The sequence below is a fragment of the Mirounga angustirostris genome, unplaced genomic scaffold (assembly GCF_029215605.1).
Source record: "Mirounga angustirostris isolate CCGP_5_RB_7025 unplaced genomic scaffold, mMirAng1.0.hap1 SCAF_13, whole genome shotgun sequence".
In the NCBI taxonomy this organism is placed as follows: Eukaryota; Metazoa; Chordata; class Mammalia; order Carnivora; family Phocidae; genus Mirounga; species Mirounga angustirostris.
This window is the reverse complement of record NW_026991721.1, coordinates 49,076,273-49,090,166: the sequence shown is the minus strand read 5'-3', so window position 1 is coordinate 49,090,166 and position 13,894 is coordinate 49,076,273. Positions and strand designations below refer to the sequence as shown.

At 36.9% G+C, this 13,894-nt stretch overlaps 1 pseudogene; it reads left to right on the top strand.

The window, feature by feature from the left end:
- Window positions 1–5,596: 5,596 nt before the first annotated feature.
- Window positions 5,597–10,291, top strand: LOC123856517 (large ribosomal subunit protein eL15-like; annotated as a pseudogene).
- Window positions 10,292–13,894: the final 3,603 nt, after the last annotated feature.

Here is a 13,894-nt window from a genome sequence, read left to right as displayed (position 1 = left end):
TAAAGCTTGACAAGATATTTATTGCAATTTTCCTAAAAGAGTGTTAACATATATTTAAATGGCCTTCTATTCATGGAAAGTGGTTATTTAAAAAAAAATATTTAAAATATGGCACAACAAATTAAATTTTCTCTAGAAACTTTTGAAATGAAAGTATAATTAGAATCTGGTACATGGTCTTTTGAATTTACTTCATTTTTTTTTTTTATAATGCAGCTTTGTTAACACTAGTATGTTGTATCTTATGCAAAAAAGGTTTATACAATCAAAGAGCCTAGATTCTTAGGAGTTAGAGAAGGCATAAGGATACAAAATGTTTATGCTAATACAATAACATCATATCATAGTACTTATTTCTTTATCTTACAGGGAAAACTGATCTCAGAAATTAAGGGCTCTTCCCAAAGCCACCCAACTAATAAGTGATAAAGGTGGGGTTTGAATTTAAGTATGCCTCACTTGAGAGACTCAACTATTTTCTCCTATGCCATTTCTTCTAATAAATTCTGATGCTGTATTTTATTTAATTCTGAATATATCTACTTTATATAATCCTTCATAATCATATATTAATTCAGAAAAATATCTTCCAATTCATCAATATGAAAAAAGAAAACACTCAATTCATTTAAAAATATTTACTGAGAACTTACTAATTCCTAAGTATCATGCTTAGCAGCCATCCACCAAATGCCATAATATAACAACAGTAATCATTTGAACAATTTCAATCACAAGTAAAAGAAACTCAACCCAATGGGACACCTGGGTGGCTCAATCGGTTAAGCGTCTGTTCCGCTCAGGTCATGATCCCAGAGTCCTGGGATCGAGTCCCACATAGGGCTCCCTGCTCAGCGGGGAGCCTGCTTCTTCCTCTGCCTGCCACCCCCTCCGCTTGTGTGCTCTCTCTCTCTGACAAATAAATAAATAAAATCTTAAAAAAAAAAAAAGAAAAGAAAGAAACTCAACCCAAACTAACTCAAGCATCACATAGAGATTTATTGGCAGGGCACTAGCGATGTTTTCCTAAATGAGGGAAGAACTGCAGGAGCCAGAGCACCGTTGGGTCTCTAAGAGATAAGGCTTGAGCTTTTTCTCACCATGACTCTCTCCATCTCTCACCTCTACTTCTTTTAGGAAGTTGGCTTCATTTACTGAGGCTTCCCCATGTGATGACAGACATGGCCTCTATAGCTAGGAAGTCACATCATTACAGTCTGAAAGGTGAGAAAGGTTCCTTCAGCTTAGCATGTAAAGACATCAGTAAAGGGGGTGCTTGGGTGGCACAGTTGGTTAAGTGACTGACTCTTGGTTTCAGCTCAGGTCTAATCTGAGGGTCATGAGATGGAGCCCCATGTTGGGCTCCGATGCTCAGTACGGAGTGTTGGATTTCTCTTTCCCTCTCCCTCTGCACCCCCACCCCCGTGGTCTCTCAAAGAAATTACAAGTAATTAAATAAGTAAATAATAAAAACATCAGGGAAGGATTCTAACTGGCCAGCTAGGTTCACATAATGATCCATTACCAATCACTGGCCAGGGTGATGAAACATTATGGTTATTTAGGCTTGGGTTACAAGCCCACCTCTATCATCTGATAGATGGATATTGTGGTTGGGAGTTCCACAGAATTACAGGATTGCAGTGGAAGAAGAGCAGTTTCCTAAAGAAAGAGGCCAGGGGAGAGTTACAAATAGAAGATTAGGAAAGCAAACTGGATGATCAGAATTGGCAGACATCAGATATATACTAGCTAAAATTTGTTGAACATGTACTACATGACTGGTATTCTGAACATATTGCATGTATTGTATTATTTCATCTTCACAATAATAAGAAATAGGTTATATTTTTATCTCCAAAAAAGATTAATAAATTAAGGCTTAGAGAGATTAATAAATTGCTCAAAGAGGTACAGCCAGTAGCTAGAAAGGGCTGGACTGAACATAATGTCTGATGTAGCTCTTACAACCATTCTGTGCCACCTCCAGGTTTGGAACTGTTTTTTTTTTTTTTTACCCATTGCTACACACAGCATGATTTGTAGGTCCTGGGTGTCCTTCTTTGTGAACATTTTAGTTTGTTAATGTCACTAAAATATATTTAGAAGAAATAGATTTAGAAATAGATTTAAGAAATAGATTTAGAAATTGCATGTATCAGATGTATCTATAAAACAGGAAAATGAGTAGGAATATCACACTCATAATTTGGCTCTGTTATTTTAGTGAAGCCACTGAATTAATTTAAAACAAATAGTAACATGAACATGGGTAATCTTGTTTATACTTGCACCAAATATAATGCTTCAAACCTTTTCCTATAGACTGCTGCCAAAGCAGATATTTGTCTCTTTTTGAAATTAAACACTTGATAGTTTCAACCTCTATCCTCTATGCTGATTTTGTATGTATTCATTCCTGGGTTGAATTTCTTTCTCTTGACCTTGTTCACCAATCCCACCAGCAAATGTCATGCTGAGACGCCTCTCTTTCATCCATGGTATTGATGTTACCATAATACTTACCACATTAATGACCATCCATTATCTATCTGATATTGTTGTTGTTTAATGTTTGTTACTCCATTGTATAACAAACTTTCTGAGTCAGGGATTATGTCTACTTTATTCATCATTGAATGCTCAGTGGCTAGCCAAGCATTTGGTAGAAGAATCAACCAACAGGTAATCTTAAATGAATAAATGGATCAATCTACTAATATTTTAATATATACAGCAGATATTTTGTCTAATCCAAAGTCAAATTCTGTTATTATTGTTTTGTTTTGTTTGATATTTAATGTTAAGATAAAATCTCATAGGACTAATGTTAGGTTTTCCCACTTTTGGCTTCTTTGTCAGATGGAAACATATTGAGATTTGTTCATACCACCCTGTCCTTGCTCACACTGTTTCCTTAGCTTACACTGCCCAACTTCTGCTTTTCTTCAGGGTAAATTCCCAGTCTCCATTCTAGATTTTTTCTATCACCACATTATCTATAAATCTGTTTTGACTTCCCTATGGTACTTTCTTCTCCACTCATGTTTCTATGGTACAATTCTATTAATGCCTTTATCATCTGTCACTGTTATTATAAGTTTAAATGCTTGTTTCTTGGAGAATGGAATCTGTCTCTAAACATGACTTCATATTCCTGGAAACTAACAGAATACTTGGAACACAGTGCTATTTTCATGTTCATCATTTTTTTTTGATCAATAGAACCTTATTTCTTGTGGAATTCATCTAAAAACTCTTTACCCATGGTCCTACCAAAGAACCACATTCTGAGGGTAGTAATGGCTCTGATGCTGATGGAGTTTAATTGACTGGGAGTTGAAAATACACAACTCCTGAGAAAAAGCCAGTTTGCTGAAGCAAAGACAAAACTGTACAAGAATGAAAGGATTTTGGGGGGAGAAGAAGGGGAGAATTATTAAAGGTATGACAAAGGAAGTTAAAATTCAAGATAGGAGTATATATTTTTCAATATTATGCAAATATTCCCAACGAAAACTTACATTCTGGGTGTGAATTTCCCTGGCCAAAAAACTACTCATCTTCTACTTCTATCTTTTCCATTCTTTCCCCCAGATTTTCAATACCATCTATCCTCTCTTATTTGACATTCAATGTCAAGGCTCTTATTTGACATTCAATGTATGACATTAATCCCATGGCAAAATGACTTTGTAAAACAGGAGATGTAAGAGAAATATTTTACTAATGAAAGACCACATTGAAATGAATAATAAACTATAAAAAATGGTAACTCATGCTTAGGGAGGCAGCCAGGGAATCACACCGGAATCACCGGAATCACACTAACGTTCAAATTGTGATTGTCATTCACTGGTTATGAAAATTGTTTATTAACTCTCTGAGCTCCAGTTTCTTCCTCTGTATGACTGGATAATACCTACTTCATATGGTGATTGAGAAGAAGATAAAATAACATACAGAGCAACTGATGAATAGGTGCTCAGTAAGTGTGTACTGAATTGAGTTGAATTAAAAGAAACTTGTATGACCTTACATATTTATCTCATCCCATTCAAGTAATAGCCCATTTAAAAATTTCAGGGAAATTAAATTTAAATAAGTGAATTAACCTATTCGTTTCCAAGTTAATAACTGGTACAATCAGGATCAAAATGCAGGAAGAAAAAATAAAATTGTATTTAAAAGGATATATTGTAACAATTACCATGTCAGAAAGATTCTTGAGCATATAGACAATAATACAGTATGACATATGAGAAAAATACTTACAATATTTACTCTGCAAATAGTGATTAATAATAAATTAATAAACATTTGCCAAATAATGAATCATACTTGATTTCAAGCAGGGAATGACTAATTCTTATCTTCTCCATCACTTCTATTAAAAGAAATACATGGTTATGCTCAAGTGATATCTCCGATATAAAAGTTTGAAGATCTAAGAGCTATTACTTATTGTGTGCAAGGTGTTAATACATCTCTTTGGAACTTCAGTGCATTTTTGGAGGAGAAACTTGATGGATCTTTGTAAATAATCCTAAATTTAGAGAAAAATAATTTAAAAAAAGTGTGATCTCAGATTAATGAGACAGTGGCTTCAGGATCCCATTCCACTCCAAAGCAGACTTTCCCTAACACTCATTAGCAATCTGAAGTTTTCAGGTCAGTTTAAACTTGATTCTGGAAAATTAAGTCCATCAGCAGCAGGTATTTATTGGAGAAAGTATTAACAGAAGCCTGGGTATTTCTGGAGCTGTGCTCCTAGAAGCATTTGCAGATGGGAGCTCTTTTCCTCCACCCTCCATTCGCAGTAAGGGAAGCCTGAGGCATTTTTCAATGAAGCCCCTCTGGGCAAACCCTAAGCGCCTGTCTTCCTGCTGTGTGTACCCAAACAAGGGAGTTGAGCAGGAGGTAGTAAAACAGGAGAAGATGAAAAGTGGCACCACTGAAGGCTCCTTTTAACTCTCCAAGTATGCAGCATCCAGTAAACAACAATCAGAACACACATGCCCTCTTGTCAGTACCTATGATCAGCTGGTCAAACATTGGTGACCCCCGATTGTACTCAGCAGCCTGGAAAATCGCACCTGAGGCAGAGTTTCAAAGCAGAACAGGCTTTTCCTGTTCTAGGAGCCTGGTACTAAGATCTCAGGACACAGTGCTAATCATTTCATGGATTTATGGACTTGATCTGGGAAGGTTTGGGGAATCACATGTTCACTCTCCTCCCTACACTCATGAAGGTGAACTTCACGAGTGTCCAAGTCAGAATTTTCCAGAGTCAAGCCTACAGTCCCATCTCCCAGTTTTTAATATTGCTGCTTCCCAGAACAAAATAAAATAAATGCCACTTGAGACAAGTTGTTCACTCCCAATCACCTACATTTTTCGGTACCTCTTACAGGTAAAGCCAAACTCCAGTTTTCATAAAGAGCTAACTTAGTACTTATCTGGACAAGTGCGGTACCCAGGGAAAAATGAAAGATCTCCAGACTGTGCTCCCAGGAGCTATGCTAATCTGAAGAAGACAGCACATTATTATTAAAGAGTAAAGATAACACATGTAAAGTATATAGCTAGTAGAGCAATGTCTGATGCACCACTAGCATTTAATAATAATAGAATGGACAAGGTATTCCTTCCGCAACAGTATTAGTTCCTTTGTTCATTTATTCCTTTGCTCATTTCGGTGACTTGCCCTTTCACTGTCCAGGCAGAGAGGACTCTGTTACTCCTTTCAAGTATAACTACTGCAAATGTGTTCTTGGCTCAGCCCCTTCCCAGATACTGAGTTGCCTAGCAACCCAGCTTCCAGGGGTGTCCCTTCACCTGGGCTAGTGTACATCTCCCCCCTTCCCTGGCTCTCCCCCTTCTATGTGGATGCATGTACATATCTCTCTGCATCTCACTTTTCAACCTTGTGGCCCTTGAGTTTTAGGAACCTGAAGATGCTCAAACAGAAATCATCTCACCATATATTATTAATGGGAATGCTTTCTGTTTGACCATCAAATGAGCTCATTTTTAATTAAAGTCTAAAGCCTGACAAACTCTAAAAATATGTATTGCAGACAAGAAAAAAAGAGTACATTATCAAGATTGGCAAATTAAAAAACTGCAACTAAAAAAAAAAAAAGTTACCAAATTTTGTCAGAAGAAAGTTTTTTATGCAAGCCTGAATTAGAATCCTGGCTCTTCTATTTGCTAGTTAAGAGACAGAGGGGGCAGGTCAGGCCAATTCATTTCTCCCAGCTGATGTTCCTTCCCCTGCGAAGTGAGGTTAATAAATCTCTCCTTTCCAGTCCCGAGGTCAGGAGTTATTTACAAAGACATACCAATGATAAACATTTACATTCACGAATCTTAGTATGTATCAGCATGTTAAGCACTTTGCATGATACATGATACCCTATATGAGAAGGAATATTTATATCCCCATTTAATATAGGAGAAACTGAGGCTGTATTACTATATTATATATTACATTAAAGTACAGATCACTTTTTAGCCAAAGCATGCCCTGTAATGTCATTAATTAATTATTATTATTATCCCTTCAAAAAGTAAGTGAACATAAGATTTACAAAGAGCCATGTTTGGTTTCTCTCAAGGAAATGAAGCTGTCATTCTGTGCCCACCACTTTCCCTCCACTGCCAGGCTTCGCAGATGCACCGTCTACACTTGCAGACTCCACTTATTTGTGACTCTTCCTTCCTTATGCTACTGCAATCTTCATCTCATCCCCACACCTCCTTGAATCAGGATGAAAAGGGAAATAATGTTTCTATTAAAACAATAAGGGGCCCAGAGTTGCATCATTTCTTAATTAATTGGATGATGCCTGTCTCTCTCCTCTCCTAATTACATGCTTCTCTTTTCATTTCCTACTTGTGATGAGAATCTACACTCTTAAATAAAATCAATATAAGATTTGAGTTGAATGGGTACCAACTTTACTCTGAGGGAAAATGACATTAGTTCACTACATCAGCTCAGAAAAAAACTTCAGAGTTATGAGGATTAAGTTAGCTTATTCTTGATTTACTCCACACATCATTATTGAGCAATGCTAAGTACTGGGCATAAATCAGTCAATAAGACAGATGTGCTTTCTGCTCTCATGGGGCCACATTAGCAGAAGAGACAGACCTTGTCTGTGTCATTGATGAGTGGGGATGGAAAGTGTGTATCTGTGTCTTATTTCACTTGATAGTAGTGTATGGTAGTAGTTATGGTTGTTACAATAATGTCTCATCTTTACTGGTGCTTATTATATGCCAGGCATTGTTCTGCACACCTTCCAGGTATGAACTCTTTTAACAACTATTCTAAACTGCAAGACTGGTCATGTCACTTTCCGATTTCGGTGGTTCTTCGCAGATCCACATTAATGGGTAAACCAACTGGGCATATAAAGGACATTAGAGTATTACAGGGCACTAAAACATCACTGGAAATAAACCTTGATGGGGAAAATCACATTTACCAGAACTCTTTTTAAGGAGAAGACAAAAAAATGGTTGGAAAAAGTAGTTTATATGTCTGCTGGGCATGGAGGGTGAAAATCTTCAGAAGGGAGGCTTAAGTCATAAAAGTTACTCTCTAAAGTGCCTTCAAGAGAAGATGGGTTCTGTTAACTTTCACCTTTGTTTGTCTTTGCCAAAAGGCAGTGGGCATGATGGAAACAAAAATGGGTTACTCTCTAGAACTGATGAGACACTGAGCATTGGCAATGTTCCTGGCCAATCTCTCATGCAATCCTCAGAGCTTCCTCTAAACATATGTTGGACAGAACTCAAAAACTATGATTCAAACAAACACGAATTATTGTCCCTCTAAGTCATTTTCATTCTTTAGACACGCCTTGAACTTCATAATTATATCAAACAATTTCTTACTTTACAAATCCTTCCTATTCTGGTGTCTATCTTTCTATCCTTAACTGCTACCATTCTGTCTCTGTATATGTTTGCACACCACTACTATTACTTTACCAATTTCTTTTCTAATTATTTGTTTATCTGACTTCACCATCAAGTATGAGTTCCATAAGCACGGTAATTTGTCTTATTCATCTTGGTACTCCATTACTAATGTCCTGAATAACGCATATAGGTGTTATATTTACTAAATAACTATTTTCTACTGAAGGAAAAACCCCAGTAACTTGTTTACTAAGTCACAGTTACTGCATCCAAGAAAACTGTATGTACAGATCAGATATCCAATAAATATTTGTTGAATGTCTATATGATCATCTGATCCCTTGTTCCTCTAAAGAATGTTCACTTCATCTAATAAGAGCAAATCGTTTTCTTTTACTTTCTTTGGATAGTCTTTTTGCTATTCTTGTATTTCAGAACATTCAGAAGTGGTTTAGTTTCAAAATTCTGAAGTGTGTTAAAAATGTGTCATTTATAGACTAATTGGTAAAGCCATATAAATGCAATGATAGCAGCTCGATTTCTGGGTACAGTCTTGTTTGGTTCATCATAATTTGACAAGTTGGCATGTGTGAGGTTAATGAGAAAATACATTTTATCTGACATACGAGGCATTTAGGAGAGCAATAGTCACACTGATAAAGAATTACATGTTACACATATTGCATAGTCTTTGCAATTTTTCTTAAAAATATATAATGAATGGTTTGCTTTGCTGAATTCTAGTTAAAAAAAGAAAGAAAGGGCAACACCCAGACTTCGAAAGAGAAACAGAATGTCTTAATAACTTCATGTTCAAGGCAGAAGTTCAAGGCGATATCCCAGATGGGCAAACATGGACCTTACCCCCTGCCTAGTGTGGAAGCACACAACAGAACTGAATTATTTATCCACATTACTCTGAAAATAATTGTTTACAGTAATCATACCAGGTACATGCCACTAGCACTCACAAGCATCCTTTTAAAATAAGCTAACAACTACAAATATAGGGAAACAACCCTTTCCCTATAGGCAGTGAGTTGAGATCCAAATAGCATTCCTGTTATACCCACCAGAAGGAAAAAATTAACAAATTTTCCTCTCTAAATACTTGTTGGTGCCTACTATATGACAAGCACTGTGCAAGGTGTTAGAGAAGAAGACACAATGTCACTGCCCTCAAGGAGCACACAATCTAGTGGGAAGAGCTTGAATTTATGAATGTTCCAGGGTAAGAACCTTTCAGGTGAGATTCAGCAAGTGAATCTTTTCAAAGACAGACAAATCTGGTTCTTTCTGAGTATAGTGGATGCCTAATTAGTTCTATGAGGATCTCTGTCCTAACATAGGTTATTCTCTAAGAAACAGAAGAACAGAGACAGTCTCTATTTTAAGTGCGAGGTCTAATCATTTCCCAACTTGGCAAAAGTTCTATAAGTCCAACTTCTTGTGCTTGTCATTAATGGTCTTACTTGCCACCTCTAGCACCAGTGTGTGGACATACCTGGCAAAAAATCACACAAAAAACCCAAATCAAACCAAAACAAACCAACAACAACAACAAAAACCAAACCAAACTAAAACAAAACAACAACAAAAAACCCCCACTTGTACATGTAAGGGACTTGAGATCACTATAAAGTATTTAAATATTAAGAAGTAGTAGGCCCGAAAAGGTTTGTGGGAGAACGGCTCTTTCCTTTTCATGTGGTGGCAGCCATCAGCTCAAAGGTAAGCCAAGGTAAGCACTTACAAGTACATCCAGGAGCTATGGAAGAAGCAGCAGACCGATATAACGTGCTTTCTTCTCAGGGTGCCCTGTTGGGAGTACCAGCAGCTCTCTGCCCTCCACAGGGCCCCGTACCCAACCTGGTCCAATAAAATGCACAGACTGGGATACCAGGCCAAGCAAGGTTATATCATATGCCAGATTCATGTGTGATATGGCGACTGCAAATGCCCAGTTCCTTAGGGTGCTACCCACAGCAAGCCTGTTCGTGACGGTTTTAACTAGCTAAAGTGTGCCTGAAGCCTTCAGTCTGTTGCACAGGAGTGAGCTGGACACCACTGTGGGGCTCTGAGAGTCTTGAGTTCTTACTGGGTTAGCAAAGATTCCACATACAAATTCTTTGAGGTTATCCTCAGTGATCCATTCCTTAAAATTATCAGAAGAAATCCCGACAACCAGTGCATCACCAAACCAGTCCACAAACACAGAGAGATTCAAGGGCTGCCATCTACAGGCTGCAAGAGCCGTGGCCTAGGAAAGGGTCACAAATTCCACCACACTATTGGTGGTTCTTGCCAGGCAGCATGGTGAAGACACAATACTCTCCAGCTCCACCATTACCACTAATATAAGAAATGTTTGTAAAATTCTTACCTAATAAACAATTTAGGACAGTCAAAAATAAATAAATATTAAGCAATAATAACAATATTTGGCATTCATATTTAGATTCACTATTTACAAAATGTGCTTTCAAAGTGTATTTTCTTAGTGGCTGTGTCTCAGAATTACCTATACATGTTGTTAAAATCACCAATACCTAGACCCCAGACCAGCAGATTCTGATTCAGTAGGTCAAGAATTAGATTTTTAAGCAGTTTCATGGATGATTTGGAATTGCAGTCAGGATTGAGAATCATGCCTTTATGTCATGTTTTTCCACAGTACTCCTGGGAAATAGGCTTTATTTATACTCCATGAGCTTTTACTTCTTTATGCTTAGATTGCTTTTCCCTGAGGCACCAGGTGCCTCAGCTTCCATCCACCCAGTCACCACACAGGCAGATCAAAATCATAAATGAGAACCTTGAGCATACCTCTGATTTATCATCTTAGTGTACTACATTTTTTTATTTTGTTTTTTGTTTTTTTAATCACTGCTGCTGATTTGATTCACCTCCTACTTGCTTGTGAGCTCCTTAAGAGCATGGACTTACTGGGGCGCCTAGGTGGCTCAGTCCTTAAGTTCTGCCTTCAGCTCAGGTCATGATCCCAGGGTCCTGGGATTGAGCCTCGCATCGGGCTTCCTGCTAAGCGGGAAGCCTGCTTCTCCCTCTCCCACTCCCCCTGCTTGTGTTCCCTCTCTAGCTGTCTCTCTCTCTCTCTGTGTCAAATAAATAAATAAAATCTTTAAAAAAAAAAAAGAGCATGGAGTTATTATTATCTATTCACCCTTTTCTCTTAGGAATGCATACATTGGAGCACCTGGGTGGCACAGTTGGTTGAGTGTGCTACTCTTGGTTTTGGCTTTGGTCATGATTTCAGGGTCATGGGATCAAGCCCCATATCAGGCTCTGTGCTCATCATGGAATCTGCTTGGGACTCTTTCCCTCTCCCTCTGCCCCTCCCTTGTGATCTCTCTCTCTCTCTCTCTAAAATAAGTAAATCTTAAAAAAAAAAGAATGCATTATATTACTTGGACATGGTAGGATAAAAATTAATAACAATAATAATACATTGTGCTTACTATATGCCTGGTGCTATCTCCTAGATTGTATAGGTATGAATTAACTTAATCTCCATGCAATCTATATGAGGTAGATGAGGTAAGTACTGTCATCTTTCTCACTTTACAGATGAGGAAACTGGAGTACAAAGAAAGTGAGAAACGTAAGGTCACATTGTTTAATGGAGGCGTTAATAGCATGTCCCTATCACAGGATGAGGAAAATTCTTTTTATTTCACAGATGAGAAAATTGAAACTCTTCCTATCACACCAGTGTGGACCATTTATATTGTGGTTTAGATACTTGCTCTTTATAGAATATCTGGCATTTGGGGGATTCTCTGGGTTCAGTGTACCCTGTGTGTAATACTTCTACACTGTCAAATGGGGGAGGCAGAAGAAGATACCAGCTGAACCACTGCCAGCCATCTGTTGACATTCTGATTTGCCACTGAAAAAAATGGAGTGCATTTGTTCACATTTCCAGATTATTTAAAAATAAGGAGCAATGGGAGTTATTAAGTTGGGCAATCTGAGTTCTAAGCAGCATTTATATATTTTTTTTTTCCTGGATGCCTTCCTTAAAATTAAATTTTTAATAACCTTTAAGCCTTGCAGCCTTGAGGGAATAATTTCTTTCACAGTAGTTCAAAGGTTTAATTTCACAGTAAAGCTTTTGAAATATGGTATTATCCCTTTTGTTCTAGAAAATTACTGTTTAAAAAAATCATATTTCAAAGTAATGATTGTAATGAGAAAAAGATATGAGGCCCAACTTCAAAAGGAAAAAATGATAACCTCGCCTGTGATGTCCTCTAGTGAGCCTTTCCCTCGTGGATTCTAATTTGTAATAATTCGAAAAATCTCTGGAATTGCACAGTCTCTGCCTGGTAATACAGCCTGGGCTGGCTACGGTCTAACAGTGAGGAGGAGGGGTTGATATAGACATAACGGAAGCCATTAACTTTCTTATATGAGTAAAATGCAGTATGTCTTCAGTCCTGCTGGGTGTGTGTTTTCTGTAATGCTATTCCCAAACAATGTTATCTTTGTATTCTAAAGCCATTTTTGTGGACATTAAAGTTGTGTGTGGAGTTGCAGAGGAGGCAGTGGGAACTGTGAAGTATAGCAGAGCCTGACGGGGAAAGGAGAAGAGAACCACCTAATGCAGAGCACCCAGCGTGTGCAAGACACTGTATTCTGGGCTTTACATACGTTTTATCTTATAACAGCTCTCTGAGATAAATAGTATTAGCCCCATTTTACTGATGTTAATGCCTCATTCTATAAGAGATGATACTCACCTGGTCTAATTACTTTAAGAATCAAAGTCCTCACTACAACTTCCATTCAGAGCTCCTTGGCCTATTTATCACTTTCTAAGAGTATTTAAAAGGATTTGTTAAGTTGTAAATTCATAAAGACATGAAAAAGTTTAATGAAAAAAGACTCATGGAATGAAAAGTATATATGCAGGGTAGACTTAGAACCATATGTACCCAAAATTTAAAAACAAACAACAAACAAACAAACTATTGTTAACTATTAAAGGATTGAAACAAAAGGAAATGTTGGGTAGTAGGATACTGGATGAGATCTCAAAATACATGCATGTAATTTCTAGGGCTGTAAAATCTGGGACAAATCACTGAAATCCTCTTAGCCTCAAATTTCTGCATCTGAGAAATGGGCACAAAAGATGTAAAACACTTCCCTTAAGTGATAAAAAGGATAAGGATGTGAAAAAGCTTTCTGAACTATCAACTCTGATGCTAAATACACCCATGGCCATTCACTCTGTGGTTCTATGTATGCATGTGTGTGATTATTGTTTTTTTACATGTTTTCAACACAGTATCTACCATACTTCATTGCAATGATCTATTTAGATATTTTTCCCACAAACATATTCTAAGATCTTTAGGGCAGAGATTGTATTTTGTTCATCATTATATTCATCATATATTATATTTTCACTACCGTGCTTGAAATTTACCAGTACATTCCTATTTATGCATTCATACATTTATTCAATTAGTATGAATATCTACTAAGTGCAAGATAATCATTAGAATGGAGTCAATTTAATCTAGGACCTTTCATGAAATAACATATTGAATGAATTATAGAAGTGTGGATCATAGATCATAATATCATAAACTCTATTCTTGTTATTCCTTCTGTGCCTTTAAACTTTGGTAAACATAACAGTAGCTTTTATTGAATGCATACTACTCGCTATGCTGTATAAGTAATCTGTATGTGTTATCTAATATCTCCCAATAAATAAAAAAAGTACTGTTAAAAAAAAGAAAGAAAAGGAAAAGAGAAGAGAAAGAAAAGAAAAAAAGAAGAAAAGAAAGAAAAGAAAACAGAAAAGAAAAAGAAAGGAAAAGGAAAAAAGAAAAGAAAAGAAAAGAAAAGAAAAAGAAAAGAAAAAGAAAACCACAGGTTGAAAATGGTATCACTTTAGACCAAAGTTTCCAAACCAGGGCTTAATATC